The sequence below is a fragment of the Athene cunicularia genome (genome assembly GCF_003259725.1).
Source record: "Athene cunicularia isolate RWA chromosome 1 unlocalized genomic scaffold, athCun1 chr1_part1, whole genome shotgun sequence".
Lineage (NCBI taxonomy): Eukaryota > Metazoa > Chordata > Aves > Strigiformes > Strigidae > Athene > Athene cunicularia.
The window spans coordinates 79526559-79535672 of record NW_020799091.1 but is presented as its reverse complement, the minus strand read 5'-3'; the positions used below and the strand labels follow the sequence as shown (position 1 = coordinate 79535672).

The 9114-nt window shown below is 42.1% G+C and overlaps 1 protein-coding gene across 1 annotated transcript in view; it reads right to left on the bottom strand.

Moving 5' to 3' along the window:
- Positions 1 to 9114, bottom strand: part of EGFL6 (EGF like domain multiple 6) — a 99735-nt gene that overhangs the window by 90062 nt on the left and 559 nt on the right. The window lies entirely within an intron of this gene.

The window sequence follows — 9114 nt, the reverse complement described above, 5'->3', positions numbered from 1 at the left end:
TGAACCATCTCTATCTCTAGGATACCATTTTTAGTTCAGGGAACAGACAAACCAGGTGAATTTATTTATTAGATTTATGGCATAATGTACTTGTGATGCCCGACAACAACTGATACTAGATAAGCCATCAATTTGTAATTAATTAAAATTTAAGTCATTTTAGAAGTAATTAGCTATAAATTAGATATCAGTTTGCTAAATATTAGATCTACGTTAAAGTTCAGCTCAAAGAGACAAAGTTCTCAGAGTAAGACCTGGTTTCAATGGGCCTTCATACAGTCTTAGGTCATTATCATTTGAATTGATCCTTGATATTCCAGAAATTCACTTTAAAGTCCTATTGTGGTCAACAGGCACAAAACTGGAAAGACCACCCCTGGAAAGGGGAAGAACTGGAAGAAATTAGATGTTCATGAGAAATTTCAGGAAATTAAACCTACTCCAGGCTGCAGGGAAAGACAGAAAATTCCTGGTATCCCTACCAGTTTGAGTTATTCAAGAAAGCTGTATCAATCAGGCATCTGTAAATGTTAACTAACCTTAGATATGTATTGTCTAGTGTGCTTGTCTCATGTCACAGACTGTGCTGATTTAGAGTAAAGCAGTTCTGATGCTGAGTACTTGTTCATTTAGAAGAAATAAATATTTCCTGACCAACTGAAGCCCTGAATTATGGGTTTGGTATTATTGCTTGTCTGAACGCAGAATTTGTAGTAAATTAATAGAAATCTTTACAGATCATGCAGATATACCAGTCGAAACAAAAGTCACCTACTTCATTCTTCTCTGCATCCCTGCTGGGATTTAAGATATGATCCACACGCTTTGCTTGATGGTTGTTTCCACCTGAAATCTTCAAGCAGGTGACTCAGAAAATTCTCCCCCATCGCGGGGGGTATGAGATGGGCCTGAACATCCCTGCCCAGTTCCCCCGAGGACTCCCCCACTCTGCCCACAGCCCAGGACCCCATTTCAGCCTCCTGAGGCCAACAGTCCCTGCCCCAGCGCCGCCGCAGCAGGGCCGGTCTCCAGCTCCCCACAGCCCTGCCCTGCCCGGCCATGGCCCCCACCGAGCCGGGCCCACCCGCGGCCCCAGATTTAGTCTGTCCTGTTCTCACAAGTCCAAAATTGCATCTTGCAAAGGAGAGGATGGCCTTTAACTTTTGTGTTCGCACTGATGACTGCATTGTGGCTGCTGCTGTACACCTGCAGGGATGAAGCTGAAGGGTTTTAGTGTCCCAGGAGCTGAGCTCTTATGAAAGGGGAAAATCAATGTGGGAACAAAAAAATTAGACTATCAGAATTCTCGACAGATCTGGTTTGCCTTTAGCTTACCTATGTGTAACGGCAAGTGTGCCAGTAGGTAGAGCTGATCTACCAAGAGGTAGAGCTGATCCAGGGCTTCTCTTATGAAAAGTGAAAATGGCTCATACCTCTAAAGAAGTGTTACATGGGAATAGGCCATATTTTTGCCAGTTCAGTCAAGAAGTGTTTTATCACTTCATGCTAGAATATCCAGGTAGGAGCAATTGTCTCATAGCCACATTTCAGAAAAGTCACTGATATGATGAATAGGACGTTTGCTTGGTGTAAGTCCCACATTCAACACTTCTCTGACACAGTTTGCAAAGGGCATTGAAAGTGACTTTGACCACAAAGAACTACTGTTTTGTGTGTGTGTGTGTGTATGTGTATGTGTGTGAGAGAGAGAGATTTCTTTTACTGCTCCTGTTGGAACTCTTTAAGTTTAAACAATTTTAATACACATTGGAGCAAAGAGTTGAACATGACTCTCCTGTATCCTATGTGAAGGATCTAAACATGGGGCTGTAAAGACAGTTGGAGAAAGACAAGGCTCTTTTTCAGAACTAAACACCGATTCATTATATACCTACTGTACACCATAAACACAAAGCTTGTGTTTGTTCCAGGATTGTACTGCAAATTTATCATTGATTATCTTAACTTTTTTTTCATTGAAAACTTTCAGAATTTCTCTTGGAGAGAAAAAAACCACACATATGCACAAAATGGGGATATTCTTCCCCAGCCAGTTTGTCTTGCAGAAAAAATGATCTCCCTTGCTGGGCTGTGCTGCCAGAACTCTTCCTTTTTGTGAAAGGAAATTATGGTTCCTGTGAAAGTGCCACAAATGACATGGATGGTTGGCAGCGCAGAATCATTATTGCTTGTTGAGTAAACATTTTCAAGCAGACAATAAATAAATCCTCATCATAAAAGAGGATTTGGAGAGGGGTAATAGAGAACTGTGTTAGCGTATTGTTACCATTCTAAATGTGCCTGCTACCAAGCTATAGCAAAATTCACTAGCGCAACTACTTTTCACCACACAAAGGGTGGATCAGAGCAAACAGATGTGGGGCATCTGTGTCTAGGGAGGGGGGAAATGTGGTTATATGTCAGGAAGGTGCAGGAGGTAAGAATTTCTCTTCTGCTTTCTGCTACAGACTTCACTGTGAGCTGTTGACCTCAGCACAAATTCAGCTGGTGAAGAAAAGTCCCTTACATGTGTCATTTCCAAAAGCTTTTATTGTGTTTCAGTGCTAGATGGTGCTTCAATATATGTAAATAATGTGAAAGAGTCACATAGTATCTCCTGTCACTGAAGTGAGTTTTATTTTATACCAGAATGAATACATTCTTTGGGAGTTTGTTGATGACTGGTATCTCTGACAGTATTATAGTGAATTCCTAGCCTGACCTTAAAGCAGCAGCAGGATTGTGTTGGTACAAGTTTCTGCTGTACAGTTACGAGTTTGCATGCTTGAATTCACACATTGCAAAGCTCTGAAGAAGTGACAGTATACACAAGATTGCAGGAGATGAAAGATGACCTTTAAAAAACTGCACAGCATTCTGTCTAACTAGGATGAATGTCCATATACGCTCATGACCAAGAAATAACAGCCCAGATTGTGTCTTGGGCACCTGATAGCAGAATGTTATCAATGTATGATCTTTTTATTTGGGAATTCACTTTTCTAGGAGTCCTTAGGAATGCGAAATGCCTCACTTTAAGGCATGATTAAGACTGCAGTTGTTCATTCCGGCTTTTGCCTCTGAAAGTGCAAGGTGTTTGCTTTTTAGGTAAACCTCTGTAGGTTTTCTATGGATAGCAATTGACCAATGGTGCATTTTTGTTCCCTTATCCCACTAATGCTCAGAGACTTTCATTCTGAGCTAATTTATGCTATCAGGAAAAGCAAAAATAGGCTGAGCAAAGCTGTGTCTATTTTGCTAACTAAAACAAGACCAGCTTTCTGAACCTTAGATCTGTGACCAGGAGTACAGACAGGCTCAGGTCAAATCTGCTTATGGCCAGCCCCCTCCAGCCCATGTGTCTTGGAGTCAGACACCTGGAGAGGTGCAAACCAGACAAGAGGAGGAGCCTGCCAGTTAACCAGTGTTAAGTCCAGTGCTTGAGCCTGCTGGGCCTGTTTTTTTCTTTTATTTAGAAGTGTTAACACACCTTAAAAGAACAGAAAATATCTGTGCGACAGACTGCAGATGCATACAAAATGGGTTTCTCCTTCTTTTAGGGAAGCATACACGGAAAGTAGGGGACAACACAAGCTCCGTCGGACTGTCCCTAACCATTGACTTTTGTATAACCATAGCACCTTATGCTCAAGGATCATGGTAATGACCACATTTATGTTTTTGATTTTAAAAACCTTTCATATTAATTTAGATGGTTAATTCACTGGGGCATGTTTAATGTGGTGGAATTTGCACCCAGTTGCAACATCTGGAAGTTAACATTACAGAATGGATAAGTTATATTATGAGCCAAGACCTGCGGAGACATGAGGGTGCCTGAGTGTCTCCCATCCAAGTGAGTGGTTTGACTGGTGGTGCTTGGTGCTCAGCATACACAGCTCAGAGCTAAGTCTCCAGATATCCATTAAACTGCTTGCTAGTAAGCAATATATTCTATTTGCTCCTCTAACGATGAATGATTTCTTCACCATTCTTCCAGAATAAGGTATTAATTGAGCAACCTGATCTAGCTGAAGATGTCCTGTTCATTGTGGGGTGTGGGGGTGTTGGACTGGATGACCTTCAAAGGTCCCTTCCAACCTAAACTATTCTATGATTCTATAATTCTATGCTCTACCTTCTTGTGCTGATTCCAGATTTGGGGGCTTTTTAAAAACCTGTATTAGAACTGCTGTAATTTGCAATACACCAGCAGTGTGCGATTCAATTTCTTCTGTTTGTGATCGAGGGTGGACTGAAAGCTAAGCAGCTAGTAAAAGTACATTGCAAAGCAAAGAAATCCATGTATGTAAGTCAAGCCAATTAATGCTAAGGCATAATCAATCCTATTTGACCAGTGAATAAACTCACTAAGCAGCTAACAGCGAAGAAACTAGTTCCTCTATGCATGCAAGAAGAAATATATTGCATAGAGATTATGGAGCTTTTCTCCCTGTGCGTTTGTGGGGAAAAAAGCCCTATACTAGCTTCACATATGCTACTAAAGATCAACCTTTTGTATTTCCTTTACACATTTATTTTCTGTTCTTATAAGAGGCAATTATCTTCAGATAATAACCCAAGTGAGTTCTCTTGCCTAGTAGATCTGGGCAGAGAAACTCTTCCCTACACGTCTGTTTTCTTCCACAGGAATCCTAGTGATTACTGCTTTGCTAATTCAGGAGCTGAGCTGGAAAAGTAGCTCTGAGCATATTATACGTATGCTCAGAGATGATAGCCACCCTTGCTTGGGCAAATCCACTCTTACCCCTCTATTTTAATAACTAGGTTTCCAGTTCCTTGCCAGTTCCCAGTTCCTAGGTTCCTTGCCAAGCCTTATAGAAGGTGCCCTTGTACTGATACTTTTCCACACAGACATTTTTTTCTCAGGTATCTGTTTTTAACATTGCTTCAGATTTCCATTGCTACAATATTTGACTGTCTCAGTCTTAGATTATTTTTTTCCTTTTGGTTTCCATATGAAACAGAGAAGGCTTTTTTATTATTATTATTATTTTCAAATCCTAGTTGTCTGAGGAGAGAACAGAAGCTCTATGGCTCAGATTCCCAAACACAGTGAGATGCCTCACACCTGCATGGCAGAAATTCCTCTGTGTGTTGAAGGATCTGAGTGTGGCTTGGCTGGAATCACACAGAAAGCACATGGCTGACTGGGGAATCTGGACAATGAATTGGCCTCCCATGTGTCTGGTGAAAAAGGGCCTGGTGGGCATGCACTGAACAGCTGTTCAGCAGCAAGAAGTGAAGACAGCGAGCACGAAGGGTTTGGAGAGAGTGCTCCACCCCAGCCTAGGGTTTTGAATGCATCTAACCTGATTCTCTCTTTCAGCATGGCAGTACATTATGGCATGAACTGTTGTATTACACTCAGAGGAGGCAGATCATTGGAAGATACTAAAATTCAGAATAGAGTTGAATTTTCAGGAACTGTGAGGCAAAGGGAAAGGTAAAAGTATTCATACCAAACATTTTCAAGACCGATATACTGGTGTTTTCACTCCCAGTTTCTGACTTAGTGACAACAGTGTATGTGTATGAAGCAGTGACTTTTTCTTGAAGTTCACTGTTCTGACTGCACTTGCTGAATTAATTTTGTTAATCTTCACTTTAAGCATAAGAGCGCATCTACTACAGTCTTCACACACCTTGCTTTTCCTTCTGACCAACAAAATATTCCCTTTAATTATACTCCATTTAGCTGGGCTGTTTAAATTCTGAAGACTACATTGTAAAATATTAAATAAATTGCTATATACCAAGTTTTTAAAATAAGTTTCTGGAGCTTTGAACATGGGAATAAAGCTGTATGGACAATCTGATATTTTGATGGAACAAAAAGTTCAGTAAAAATGTATTGTGAAAAGCAAAAATAATATAGATAGATCCAAATATCTCTGTTGCACTTTCTCGCTTTAAGCCAATCTTTCGGAACCGTGATTCATCTTTAGAACAGTGACTCAGGCTATATAATCTCCACATATTATAGACTAACAATATTAGATAGACCCTATTAAAATTAACAGAACCTTCACTGAGCATATATTTTAGTCGCCTCTACCTCTCAGTCAGAAAATAAGAATGTGTATCTGGTGAAACTGTGTTTGGTACTCAGTAATCCTTTTAATTCAAGATCCATCTGTCCTTCCTTTTACTTCATGCACTTTCATCACTGAAAGAGAGTTCAAGGAAAATCAAGTTTTCAAAAATCTGATGTCTAAGAATGATTATGTATGTGTCTTGTGTTGCAAAACAGGGAAAAAAAAGCAGCTGAATATTTTGTGGCTTAATTTCAATATTCCCATCAGTGTATAAAGAACACAGTTGGATTTTAATTACTGTGTTAGTACAACCAAGATGATCTAAAGCTGATTATTTTGGTGTTTACTATTACTTGTTTCTTTAAAATAAAATAAAACCAAAATGATATTAATACATTTAATTACAAACTACTTGATTTCTTTATAAACTCTACTATAACTAGTTCCAATTAATTCCTAATTACTGCCCATAACATCTGGATATTGCAATAGTGTACATGCTCTGTAAAAACATACATTTAGATCAATCATATCCTGAAAGTTCACTGGATGAAACTAATACTCTGCCAAAAAAAGAGAAGAAAGTGAATGTCTGTGCTGATTCCACCCTAGCCAAAATGTGCACTAGGTGTGATGTTAGGTACTTAACAAAAGAGAAGAAAAACTCTTGTCACACTGGGAATCCTGCTCACAGTTTTGATCTTCAAAACACATGTTTAAAAAATGTGATATGAAATAAAAGGTGAATAGTAATATTGTTTTGCAGATGGGGAAAACTGAAGCATGGAGACTGAAATGTCAGACAGCAGTGCAGTGGCAGAACCAGTAATGAAACACAAATACCTTGCTCTGTCAATTTACTATACAATTTGGGCAGGTCCTTCTGCAGTGTTTCAGGCTGATAGAGGTTATGCCAACATTAAATCCACGCCTGCACCCTTGTGCAAGCCCCAAAGGCCCATGATACCCCTTTACTTGCTTTTGGAGCTCTCCTAGAGCCGCTGGAGCTCAGAGGGGAGGAGCTGCCTGCCTGGGGGTCAAACGGCAAATCACAGCTGAGAAGGGGTTTAACAAACAGTTTCTAGCTGCCTCTCAGCTGTATGATTCCTGGCTGAGTCTGGGGCCCATCTGTGCAGGCGTCCTCCTTCATTTCTGTCCTGGTAGCAGGCAGCTAGCTGTCCCTGCTTAGGAGCCGTGCTGCTAGCTGTGCCTTCCAAGGGGTGGATGGGTGCAATGTGTCCTTGCAGGGGTGACAGACACCCCATGGGCCCCAGCCGCACAGACAAGATTAGCACTAAAAGGAAAGTGGGAAAATGGAGTATCCACAGTGAATGCCTGGTTTGACAGCCGTGAACTGATCATATTTCAAATACCAGTGTCTGCGTTCATAATGTGGTGTGTTTTGTTTTTAACATCACTCTTTTCAAAGATGTTACTTCTAAGATTTTTTTTCCCTCCCTTTGGGTTCAAAACTTACAGTTGGCTTAAAATAAGCATGGATTCTTCTGCTTTTTTTGTCAGAATGAGAAACCAGTGACATGAACTCTTTTGTGATAGGCTCATCATATGATCTTTCCAATGTGGCCCGTAACAAGGGAGTAGTGGAAATTTTATGAGGAAGCCCATTAACTTTTCAACTTTGGTCAACCTTGTCATTGTGTGTATTTTATTCATGTCAACCTTTTTCCCACCCATCTTAGCTTCTCATTGACCCCACAAGTCAACAGTTGCTTGAAAATGTCACCTTGGAGGACAGTCTGTTACCAAATGACCACTGTTTCTTTTCGGTTTCTCCTTAGATCGTATTAAAATGCATTTCTTCTGAGGGCCACCAGTGCTAATGATCACCCCCTCTCCAAGAACATGTGAGTAAATAGCGCTAGGGTGTTGCTGTTCTTTATGTAAGTGGGAGTTGGACTGGGGACAGAGGAGGATAGTACTTAACCAGAAGACTGCTAGGTTGTTTTGGTAAATCCACGGTACTGTGTAGCTGAGTGATATTGTCTGTGTAATTTAAGGGACAGTTCTACTTGTGTCCTTGCCGTATGTGGCTGCACAGAAAATTGCTTCCCTGCTCCTGCTCACAGCCGCATGTATGCATGCAACATGTCTTCATCATGGGCTAGGCATAGAGCGAGGGAGGGGCATGGGAAAGGCTGTCTCGATGTTCCCATTTTTCCTTAGCAAGAGGAGGTTCCTGTGTTTGCTGAGCAGGGGAGCACTGCCCCAGGACTTCCTAGGTCTCCCGTTGAAGTGGCACCAGGATGTAACACTCAGCCCAAGGGCTATTCCCGGTAGGAAGGCGATGTGAGAAGGATGTTTTGCAGCACAAATACCAAAGCAAGAAGTGAATATTCTGACCTGAAGCTCAGACTCTTTTTGAGATGTTTTTCTTTGCAAAGCACAGGGGTGTTTCACAGCACCTTGGTGCTTCTTTGTTCATGGTTTCTCAGTGACTCCAGAGGAAATGTCTGGAAAGGAAAACCAGCTTTTGTCGCTAGCCTGAGATGTGAAGCTCTGGCCGGATCCCGTGTCATTTCAACATCCTCCTGGAAGGGGCAGCTTGTCTTTATTTCAAGCTGTGCACATCTTCTGGATAAAAATCAGCATAGCTGACTCCAGTGTGTGTGTATCGGTGACGAACGCAGCCTGTCGTCCTTACCTGATGCCCTCCTTCTCCAATGAGATGTACAGCTGGTGTATTACACAAGAAAAAGGGGACACACACACACACACCCCCCACACACATTGTCTTCCTTTTAGAAAAAATTTCCTGTTACAGGAAGCAGTATCCTCTCCTGCAGCAGCTTGGGGTACAGAATCTGGGCATCACCCGCGCCGATACCAGGAGCCAGGCACTCCGCCGCCCCCCGCCCCGCAGGGCCGCTCCCCTCAGCCCGGGGCGCGGGCGGCGGCAGAGCCCGGCTGAGATAACGGGAAACGGCGGGGAGAAGCCCCAGACCAGAGCTCGGAAATGCCGCGGGAAGCGACTTTTGAGAGAGAGAGAAAGGCAGAAAGAGAGGGCTGGGGGGCTGGGGCCGGGGTGCCCCCCCGC